General features: G+C 41.8%; 1 protein-coding gene across 4 annotated transcripts in view; it reads left to right on the forward strand.

Annotated features, from left to right (window-relative positions):
* Window positions 1-12234, forward strand: part of LOC122791373 (aminopeptidase O (putative)) — a 2634672-nt gene that overhangs the window by 1863612 nt on the left and 758826 nt on the right. The window lies entirely within an intron of this gene.

The following is a 12234-nucleotide window of genomic DNA, read 5'->3' on the forward strand; positions in this document are numbered from 1 at the left end:
AGGGGAAGTTTCATTTAAAAGAAAGAGGGGTGCCTCCTTTCCTAACATCTCACTTCTTATATCACATGTCTTTGCTTTTAACAAATAAAAAAATGCCTCTGTGTACATTCTTTAACATTGTATTTACTGTACAAAATCATTTCTATTGATATTGTTTAATTATTTTCATTACTCCATATTTTTTTTATTTATCTCCAAAACTCTTTGTCCTAGGACATTCTTCAAAACATGCCTCATTGTCTCTTCTTCTTGACAAACATTGCATTTCCTTTTATTATAGTGTTCAGATTTGTTTTAGAATTATTATTACTATTAGTTATTTTCAAGGCTGTATCCTTACTGATCCCTCTGGGTCTCCTCTCCCTTATGTGACAGAACAGAAGTATCTAGGTCTCATTTTTGACCACAGCCTCATCTTTTATAGATATGTGGAAATTCAAATACTTGGTGTTAACTCAATTAAGACTTTCTTAAAGGCTGGCTTTCATTTTAACTTTTGAAGCCTGATCTAGAATAGTCATTAATGTACTACTTCTTAGACTTGATCTACTAATCATTGCCCTTGGCTTATCTCAAAATCACCCATATGCCAGAAAACAAATTCTCAGATTCATTAATTTATCCAGTAAAAGTGGACATCATTGTTTCACTGACTGCAGAGGAGAATGGCTTCCTGTAAGAGACTGGGCTTCACTCCTCCTTAGTAAACGTATCTTCAGACTTATTTATCAAAAGTACTACCTTCCCCTTTCAAGTAAGTCGTGCATCAAAAGACATTCCCTTTGTACGAAATTCAAGCTGTCTTACCTAGGTCTGCCTTCACTCTTGCTGCCTATGAAAGACCATTCTCTAAACTTGCCCACAGAAGCAATCAGACAAATAGATAATCTTCCACCTTTTTAAAAGAATTTTCATAGCCATCTACTTAATAAAAACAAATGTAACTGCTTTAGAGATACAGGTTAAGAAATTATTTTTACCCTCCAATTCCAGTACTCTTGTTGTATTTTGCAACTCTGATAACTATCTCTCAAGACTGACTTACTAATAAATTTAAAGCCATTGTAATGGGAATGTGATGGTAGCATAATAAGTGAGAGAACTTTTGCATCTGTTGCTATTGCCTCTGGACTGTTACATGAGCACTACTATTCTGTGTGGACATTTTAATTGCTACTCTAGCTGTTTTTTTATATTTGGAGCATGGATTTGTCCCTTTGTATTCTTTAAATGTCTGTTGGAGTGGTTTTACAGTTGTACAATTTAATTACTTGCAAACCGAGTACCGTTTAGCTTGTATTACATATTTATTGTTATGCTTTTCTGTGCATAAAAATATTGCTTTGTGTATGTAATTTGGTAGATTGTAATGACATAATTGGCCTGGGATGTAGCTGAAAAGGTCCTTGGACCATTCCATTTAACCAGTCCATTAACCCGTTCACTAGTAATTTATTTTCAGTCACTAAAAAAAAAATCTTTACTTTACAAGTGTCTTAAAACTTAATTTTGCATTTTTTCTTCCATCAAAAAATTGCCCGTGGGCATGTATATAATAAAATATTTCCCTGTTATATTATGGCTGTCTTTTCCATTTTCTGATGCTTTATCTTTTACTGTTTTCTGTTCCTTCATTTTCTGAAATATTCTACTGCTTCCCCTTCTTTTTCTTTTCTGTCATTTTCAGTAGTTCTCCATTATATTACGTACAGCACATTTACAGTCACTCTTTTTTCATGTACCGTCATCTTAAGTACTCAATGTAACATAAAGAGACCAAGAGTACTACTAGGTTTATTAATTCTAAGCCAACTTATTTATATTCATTATACTCAACCCCTTACTCACATGGTTTATTCTAGAATCCCATATTATCCCAAAGACAATTTCTAACCATTCATTTTCTGAAGATGACAGAAAAAAAAAACTAATATCACTGAATGGATAAGGTGGGTCTGTATTTTTTCTTAAAATGCCAATTTATATAGCCTCCATGCAAACATTATGTTCTTTGTTTCACCTAAAATGTGTTTTCTGTCTTTCAGGAACATCTTTCCTTCCATATGCTATGCTAGTTCTCTCTTTTTATAAAATATGTAAAATCTATCCACACTGTCACCATATCCTTTGCTTTTTTCTTTACTCGTAACTAATCAGAGCACCTGTGATAGTTGTATTAAGTCCTTCTTAATTACTTTTACCTAAGCATTATTCCTTACCACGATCGCTAAATCATTTGCATAGCTCAAAATATTGGTAAACATAACTCGCCATAATGTACTCTTCCTGCTTCTTTTCTGACCTTCATTGTCTTCCCTATTACTGCATTAATAACTAAACAAAATAATACTGCATTCATTGGGCAGCCCTGTTTGATGCCCTTCTCCACCTTCATTTTATTCTGTATTCATCTTTTAACTACTACTTTTACCCCCAAGACCTCATTATGTACATCTCAAATGACCCCTATTACTTTCTTTGAGATTCTATACTTTTCTAACTTCTCATAACTGGCAGCACTAAAGTTATTTGGCTTTTTGATATTACATGCAAATGTTCCTCCTTCTACACTCTTTGTTCTGTTGCCATCCACTAATACTTTTATCAGTGTTACTGCATTAATAACCAAACAAAACAATAATGTACTCATCGGGCAACCCTGTTTAACACCCTTCTCCACTTCGATTTTATCTCCTTGCCATTTATTAACTTAATAGCTTTATCCAAGACTTGTCATATACATTTGTAATGACACCCATGTTGTTCTGATATGCCTCATAACTGGCAGTGCCTAATGCTATCATATGTCTTCTTCATATTTCATGCAAATGTTCTTTCTGCTACATTTTGTTCTAAATCCTCTACTTCTTTTATCACTATTAATATTTCCTTAATTTTTCTTTCTTTTACTCCATGTACTCCGTCTTGTACTGTAGTAATTTAATAACTGTCTCAGTCTTCTTCTGATATATTGTCATCAGTATTTTATAATCCAGTAATGTATAAAGTAATTGTGTTCCAAATAGTTACTTCTCGCTCCTTTTCTCCATAACATTTCTGACATCCATGCGCATCTCATCGTTCTAAACTTTTTTTCATCCGTTCTTGTATAGTTTTTGAGAAAGTGTTCTTTTTTATCTTCTTTTTTTTGTAAAACTCTTATCCTGTGCCATCTATTTCTGATGCTGTGTCTTTCTACCTTCACCTATTGCAGTATAGAGTTACTTCACCTACACCCTTTTGTAATCTATTGCTTATACAGTTCACTTCCCATATATTTTCCTTTCGTTAACCTTCTTAATACAATTTTCTTATGTACTTGTCTTCTATTTCTGAAATTCCTTTCTGATTCTTTGCAAGTGTACCACTCATTTATTTTAGTCAGATCATCATATTTTCATTATATTTTAGCTGATACACTAAAAAGGGCTTCCTTTATCTTTCATTTCACTAGGTATTTCTTGTCTCTGTAATAAGGCTTTCACTTTTAACGTACTCATTTTGTATTTTTTTTTTTTTGCCATTTTATTTTTATGAAGCTTACTATCCCTGTCATGCACTGCCTTGTTGTATTCCATGCATTTTTGTCAATACAGCTGTTTTCCACTTTCACACCAATAATTCTCACTCTTGTTATAAGTTCTTCATATTTTTTTTTAATACTTTATCCACCACTGTGCCCATGTACTGTAAAATGCTCCAATTTCCTTATGGTCTTCCTTAAAAAAAAAAAAAAAAAAAAAAAAAAAAAACATATGTTCCAAACCGTGCAACACAACTGAGGCTGCAAACATTATACATCACTTTTAACATATCCAGTCATTTTTAGTCAACCATTACATAGCTCATTCAAATCCTGCCTTCTTTTAAACCTCACTCCTTTTCTGCATGCATTCATCCCACAGTTCCCATTTTTCCTATGTAATTTGCTCCTACCCTTTTCTAAAGATCCCACTTCCAGTTGTTTTAACTCTGTTATGATCTTCACTGCTTCTAGTAAAGTTGGTTTAGACTTTGATTTCCATTTTCTAGTAATCCCTTTTTTGGCAACAATCATAATTAGACTCAGCAAGGCCTTACTATGCCTACGCAATTCCGAGTTTGTATCATTGCTCAAACAAGTCATTTCCCCAGTCACTCCAACTTACTAACCAGCATCTCCAACAGAGCAGTCTGCAGGGAATCTTTAAAGTCCACCATCTCATTACACTCCCAGAAAATACGTTCCCAGTTACCTCTTTCTGCCCCATCACACCTCCAACAATTGCTGTCTACCTGAGGAACAATTCTTTGAAGCCTGCTTTGGGTATAAAAATAACTTTGTAAGCACTTCCAGGCAAAGATCTGAAATCTTCTAGATTTTGTTGCATATTTGGAAGACATACATATATCCCCCATTGTTTCTTTGTGAATTGCTTATCTAATCTCTCTTCCCAGTACTTCCTAACCTCCTCTGATTGATTCTTATAGTTATCTTGCAGTATTTTATATGCTGTACTAATTATTCCTTTCTTAATGACAACTAGTTTTCTAGATTCTACTAAAAACTCTACCAGTGCTGGTCTTTCGTTTAGGACCCCCCTATTTCTTTTCTCTTTGCCTATACTCATATCAATCCTTAATATGGAAGACCATCTTTAGCCTGCAATCCAAATAAGTTCTTGGCATCTTCCCATTCTGTTACCTTCCCCTGTCTAGTTATTTACTCCCAGTACCTTGGTTCTTTTGCCAGTTTTCTTCAGTACATTCCCGCCCCATCTTGCCTATTGTCTGTATCCCTAATTGCAGTCATCCCTATTGGCAGACTCTCCTTTCATAATTTTTGTGTTGGCTTAGTTCTTAGAAGACCTTCTGCTACTTTACGAATGGAATATTCTGTATGATTATTGTTGTTCCCAGACTCTCACTGATATTCTTTGTGTTTCACTGTTGCAGTCATCACATTTGGGTTATTCCTGCCAGGGTAGCCCTTGGCCGGCCTGAATACCCGAGACATAGTATTTCTGCGTTGGTTGCTGTTGCTTGAGGACTGACGTCAGGTCGTGAGTGGATGCCATTGCATCAGTCTTTCTTGCGTAGAGCCCGAAACAGAAGCAGTTCGCATGAGTACCGGTCGGCCGCTACCTGAGTTTCATTTCCAAATTGAAGTCTTTGAAAGATAAGTACCGCGTTGGGGATCCTTTTTTCTTGCACTAACCGACGTCAGAAAAAGTTAATAATTGTCTCGCCTGTGGAAAGCAAATACCACACCGGGACTTCCACTCTTACTGTGTCACTTGTCTAGGCCCAGACCACAACATCCCTCGTTGTCGCTTCTGTGCTTTAATGCCAGAACTGTTTGTCGTTGGGCCCTTATTGTAGCCAGATATTTCCGTTTACAGTCCTCAAATTCCGATATGACTTCGGTAAGCCATCCGACAGCAGATCTTCCAAAAAAAGTAAAGATAAAGACAGAGACAGACTGCAAAGGTCCAAACCTTCCGACGACGCTTCCGTTAAGCTGGTCATCAATCCCCTGGAACTCAGTGAGATGCTTTTGCAGCCCCTGATGCCCACTTCAGTTAATTCGCAGGCCGCTACCGAGACCCTTTCTGGTATGCTGCAGAACTCTTCTTCGTCTAAGGATCCTGTGGTTGTCTCTACCTTGGATGGGTCCGGAGCCGCTGCACAGGCACCGGCTTCCGAGGAAGTCTTTAACAACACCAAATCCAGACATAAACCGACGCCTTATTTCATGGCTTCCGTTCTTTTGAAAACAACCGAGTTCCTTAGGCCCAGGGGTTGAACCACACCCAAGAAACCAACTACCCATTCTCAGGTGCCTGCTCCCTTGCCTTAGTCTCAAATGCTTAAAATGGCAGAAGACGTTATCATGCTGATTAGGGGAAGCCAAGCCACTCCCTCAAAAAGGAAAAAAGATCTGTCTCCAGTAGTTTTGTCTGAACAAGAGTCAGATGAATCTGATGCATCTGAATATGAAGACATGCAGCCCCTCTCCACATATGAGGATTCTTGGGGAAATCCTGCATACCTTAAGGGAGCATTTCCAGTGAGAGATTCAAGACTACCTACAATCTAAAAAAGACTCTGAGAGTTCCTGGACCTTCCACAACACAGGCCCTTAGCCATCCCCTCAGTCCTAGATGTGGTGGATGATGTCTTCCTTGAATCCAGCTTGACTCCAGATGCCCTCCCTGCTCCCAGAAAACCAGACAGGTACTACAGAGTCCCTGACTCTCACAAATATCTTTTTAAAAATTCAACAGCTGATCCTGAGGTCATTACTCAAGGGCCTAAAGGGATTAAAGTAACCTCAGCTAAGAATCCCACCACCTCAGCCAGGGATTCCTGAGCACTGGACAGATGGGGTAAAAAAGTGTACACCTCAGCTACTCTTGCTATCAGGGCACTAAACTGTCAGTTCCATATGCTTAAGAATGAGCAACATACCTTGGAACTCCTTAAACAAAAAATGTCCTCCTTTCCTGCATGGACAGAATCTAAAGCTTTACAGGACTTAATGCATTCTGCAGTTCAAGTAACTAAACACACTTTGCACTGTGGTTTTGACACCTTAGATGCTTCTTGCAGGGCAGCAGTCACCGGATCTGTCATTAGAAGACATGCATGGCTTAAGGAACAACCCTTGCCAGACCATGTCAAATCAAACTTGTTGGATGTACCCTTGCACAAAGATAACTTATTTGGTACTAAAGCAGAAGAGGTCTTAAAAAAGATGGAAGAAAAAGCAAAATCTATGCAGACTGTTAAAGATTTCTTACAGGTCCAGCCCCCTAGGTTCAGCAGGCATTTTCCCTCCAAGCACTGGTCCTTTCTTGCTCTGAGTAGACAGGGCCAGCCTGGGCCCCGTGGAAACCGACCCCCCCAGACAGCAGCCTCAGGGGTTGCAGAGATCTAAGCAGTGGACTACCTCCAGTTCAAAGCCAGGGAGTTCTAAGCCACCCCCTTATGGTAAGAACTCACAATGACTCGCCCCCTCCCGACCTCACCTCTGCCCACCTTCACATACCCCCAGGAGGAAAACTGTCCTTTCACTCAAGCACCTGGGCCACCATTACCAAGGACCAATAGGTTCTGAACATTGTGTCTCAGGGGTACAGATTCTCCTTCCATACCCTTCCAACCCCAAAAGGGTTCCCAATTTACCACCAAATCAGTGGGTAGAGGCTCAAAAGCAAATCCATTCCCTGCCCTCCTTGCAGAGCAGATAGGCCAAGGCTTCTACTCCGGACTTTTTCTGGTGCCCAGAAAAGAGGGCACCTGGCACCCCATCCTCGATCTATCCATTCTAAACACCTTCTTGGTGATCCCAAAATTCAAAATGGTCACCCTCCAGCAGCTGCTACCCATGCTCTCCAAGGACGCTTGGCTAGCCACCCTGAACCTAAAAGAGGCCTACCTCCACATTCCTATCAGGGAGTCCTGCTGAAAATATCTCCACTTCAGGGCAGGATCTCAATACTTTCAGTTCTCTGTGCTTCCCTTTGGCTTATCTACTGCTCCCACAGTTTTCACAAAATGCCTAGCTCCGGCCATTGCCTTTTGCAGACAAAGAAATATTCAAATTTACCCCTACTTAGATGACTGCCTTATTCAGATAGACAGCCAGGAAAAGCTGCTCAAAGACCTGGCCTTTGTAAAGAACCTACTAACCTTCCTAGGGTACACAGTCAACGAAAATAAATCCAAACAGGTACCCACCAAAAGGATAATCTTCCTGGGAGCAAGTCTGGACACCCAGATGGCATGCCTTACACCTGAGAAACAAATTTTCCTATCAAAACACAACACAGCCACCAAAGCTCCCAAACTCACTTGTCCTGTATAAAATAAATGTCCAAAATTCCAGCAAAAAAAAAAACATGACTCGGAGACAGCTGCAGGATCCAGTAGAAACAGATTTTAATGCACACAAGCGCTTTCGTGGGCAACCCCACTTCATCAGATGTCAGTATAGAATAAAGCAACCATATCCTTCTCATTTATACAAACCCTCCTGAATCACATGACTTAAAACAGCCTATAGCTTCTAGTAACACAATCAGTACCTATTTGTTCCATAAAGCAGTACATGCACTTTCAAGTTAAAATATGTACACATAAACAAAATATACTATAATATATTAAAACATTTAAACAAAAAACATTAAAATAAAAATCATCTAAAAAGTTGCCTAGATTTTAACTTAGGCTGTAAGGGGACATATTCATTTAATCCATGACCCACATCTGCCCTAAGTCTCACTATCCACTTAGCTTCTAATACCCCCTCTGATGTTTTCATAAGTTCTTCCTATAGCTAAAAATTTAAAGCTGTGTTTTATGTCAGTATTAATAATATGCTTTGCTAAAGCATTAACTCTATTTTTCTTATTGATGGCATATACATGTTCACGTATTCTTTCCTTTAGGGATCTATCTGTTTTCCCTATGACTTAGGGCAGATGTGAGTCATGGATTAAATGAATTATGTCCCCTTACGGCCTAAGTTAAAATCTAGGCAACATTTTAGATGATTTTTGTTTTAATGTTTTTGTTTAAATATTCTAATATATTATAGTATATTTTGTTTATGTATACATATTTTAACTTGAAAGTGCATGTACTGCTTTATGGAACAAATAGGTACCGATTGTGTTACTAGAAGCTATAGGCTGTTTTAAGTCATGTGATTCAGGGGGGGTTGTATAAATGAGAGGGGTATGGTTGTTTTATTCTATACTGACATCTGATGAAGTGGGGTTGCCCACGAAAGTGCTTGTGTTCATTAAAATCTCTTTGTACTGGATCCTGCAGCTGTCTCCGACTCCTGGTGTTTTTGCTGAAAGTTTCCTGTCAGCTTACTTCTCTCAGCTGGCCACCAGGCCACAGCTTCCTGCAAGCCTTGGGGTTCATGGCCTATTGCTTTCTCCTCATTCCATATGCCAGACTGCATAGTTAGTTGTTTAGCTCATAGTATCCCTCCTTTTTCTTGTAGAACTCGTTTAACTTAGAGAGTTCTCCCCCACCCCTCCTACCTCTTCTTGTCAGGTTAGCCATTTAAGTTAGAGGCTTTTCCTTCTACCTTTCTCTTATAGGCTATCCGTTTAAGTTAGAGGTATTCTTATTCTCTTAAAAAAAAAAAAAAAAAAACCTTTAGCTATAGTCTTTATAGTTGTGTGTTTTTTGTAGACTGTATTTGCTTCTGGTTGTTATTGTTATAATTGTTATTGTTATAATTGTTTTTCCTTACTGTCAAGGATGTCAAAGGAATCCAAGGTTTCTGGGTTCAAGAAGTGTGACTCATGCTGTCAGAAAATGTCTCTGACAGATGGGCACACTTATTGCGTCTATTGTTTAGGTGCTGTGCACCTGCAGGACTCTTGTTCTATCTGCCATGCCTTTAGTCCAAGAGTCCTACAGGAGTGTAAGAATAAGCTTATTCTTACAGGTCTTTTAAAACCCCAGGATTCACCGGCCAAGAGCTCACAGCCTGTGAAATCCCCTAAACCCACTAAGCTGGCGGCTCCAAGTTCGGAGCCATCTTCAGTTCAGAGTTTACCTTCCACATCGGTTCTGGCTGGCACCGACAAAACAGTCTCCCCATCTGCTCCATCAGAGGCTTTGGAGCTGTCGCAGAGCCACAAGAGGATAAGGGCCCCCCTCACTTGAATCGGTGCATTCGGCTCCACGGTCTCCTTTACTTCAGAGCGAGCGCGGTCACCGATCCTCTCACTCCTCTCGGTCCTCTAGGCTAGCGGACCACGATGTGGAGAGAGTGGTCAGTAGGTTGCTGAAGTTGCAGGCACTAGCCAAGTTGTTGTCCAGCCCTCCTCAACAGGTATCGGCTCCGTACACTTCTCTCGATGTTCCTCCTCCAACTCCAATGAGTTCGGAGCCAGAGTTTGTTGGGGTTCGAGTAGTGGAACCGTCGGCTCCAATAACACTATCTCCTTTGGTTCTGCCGTCGGCTCCGATTCCCTCGGTGGTGCCGTCCATTGAGGGATCTGGGCGCCAGGGCTCCCTCGTCGGCTCCGAGGGGGCGAGTGGCATCGGACCCTTGTCCGACCCCGTTCTCCCTCTCGGAGCTTCGGCGCAGGTGAGCTCGGCTCCTACATTGGCCTCGGAGCCATCTCCCTCGGTGCGGAGAAAGATTCCTATTTCTTCGGAACCGGAGCTTTCTCTGCATCGTGGCAGGGATGCCTTCGATGTCATGCGGAGTGTGCTGGCCACTGAGTCAGCTCCACTGTCAGCCCCACCGGCTCCGTCCCCTGTAGGGCCTGTGCCAACCTCTGCTCCTCCTCCAGGCCCCAAGCGTAGGGAACCGATGCTCCAGGACACCCCATTTGGTGTTTCCTCTTCTTCTGAGGCCTCCCCTGATCTCTCAGAGGAGCCCCCTCGGAAGAAGAAGTGCAAGAGGAAGCATATTGACTCCCCTGAGTCTGTCACTTCTGATACAGACTTAGATGAATCGGAAGGGTCCCCGAGATCCCCCTCTGAGGATGTCTCCTTTTCGGACATCCTGGAGATGCTCAAGCAGAGGGGGAACTGGAATCCCCTAGCCCCTTCTGAGGATGAGTCTGTATTTCTGGATGCCTTCGGTTCCCGACCTTCCACCTCCTGGGTGTCTCCGCCTTTCGATCCACTTATGACTGTGGTGGCTCGAAAGGCTTGGTCAGCTCCCGATACAGTGGAACCAACTCTGAGGAGACCTGGTAAATTTATTACAGCACCCCAGGATAAACAGTTCTTACGAAAGGTGTCCCTGTTGATGCTATGGTGGTAGCAGCAGCCACAAAAAAAGAGTTAGCGGAGACCTCTTCGTCTGTCCATCCCCCTAACAAGGAGTCTAAGACGATGGACAGATATGGGAAGAGAATGAGGTCACTGAACTACTTGTGTCATTTTACTCGCCTTCAAAGGGATCTCCTTAAAGAGCTCGGAGATACCCTCCAAGATCCAACAGCTGAGGGAGCGCAAGCTAAGGTGGCTTCCCAGCTAGCGACGCTTAATTCTGTTGTTAACTCCTCCATGAGGCTCATTTCCTATGCAGCCGATAAAGCGAGTAAAGCCGCTGGTACCGGGGTGGCCCTTAGGAGGCATGCCTGGATGCGGCTGTGTAATTTTGCAGAACCCTTTCGAGAGTCCTTCACCAACACTCCCTTTGATGGTTCCTTTCTTTTTGGACCACAGGTGAAAGACACTTTGACTAGGTGTGAGCAAGAAGGCAAGACTCTCTCTGCAGTGGGAGTCCATTTTTCCACTCCCTCTAGACCCTACCCCAAAGGTCAGAAGAGTGGTAAGATGTGGTTCCGTAAATCTCAGGAAGCCTTGCCTGACACACGTAGTGATTTTTCCTCCAGAGGCAGAGGGGGAAACAATAGTAATAGACGCCGCCCTCATGGCAGAGGGGGTCCGCAGAACCAAGGAAACAGAGAATCCTTCTCTGATAAGCCCTTTCAGCATCCCTGAAGGGTTGCCCGGCTGCTCATCTCTGGAGGGAGTCGGGGGAAGACTTTCACTGTACCCAAAAGCCTGGTGAAGTTTAACGCAAGACAGATGGGTACGGTCCATTATATCCAGAGGTTACAAAATCCCCTGCCTTCAACCCCCCTTGCAGTCAAGGAAGACCCTCCCAGATGTCCACCCAATCTGAGGGAGCAAGTAGTAATAGAAGTTTCAAAACTGCTAGAAAAAAGAGCCATCTAGGAAGTCCCGGCAGAACAGCATAGATCCAGAACGTACTCAAGGTTCTTTTTAGTAACAAAAAAGACAGGGGACTGGAGACCGATTCTGGATCTCAGCAGACTAAACAGGTCTGTTCAAAGAACGAAGTTTCAGATGGTCATGCTACAGTCCATTCTACCCTTTCTGGGTCAGGACAATTAGATGTGCTCTATAGATCTTCAGGACGCGTACTACCATATAAAGATGGACTGGCGCTCCAGAAGATATCTTCGCTTCCGGCTGGGGGCCAGTCATTATCAGTTCAGAGCTTTGTCCTTTGGTCTCACCACAGCCCCCAGGGTGTTCACCAAATGCATGGCAGTGGTCACGGCTCACCTGAGGCGTCAAGGATTCCAGGTGTTTCCGTATCTAGACAACTGGCTCCTTACTGCTACCACCAGGCGTCAACTCATACAAGCACGGGACTACACAATCTCAATCTGCTCACAGCTCGGCATCACAATAAATTTTGAAAAATCTGCCTTGTTGCCCTGTCAATCTATCACT

The sequence above is a fragment of the Protopterus annectens genome, chromosome 17.part0, assembly GCF_019279795.1.
Source record: "Protopterus annectens isolate FY-2018-M chromosome 17.part0, PAN1.0, whole genome shotgun sequence".
NCBI classification, from domain to species: Eukaryota; Metazoa; Chordata; order Ceratodontiformes; family Protopteridae; genus Protopterus; species Protopterus annectens.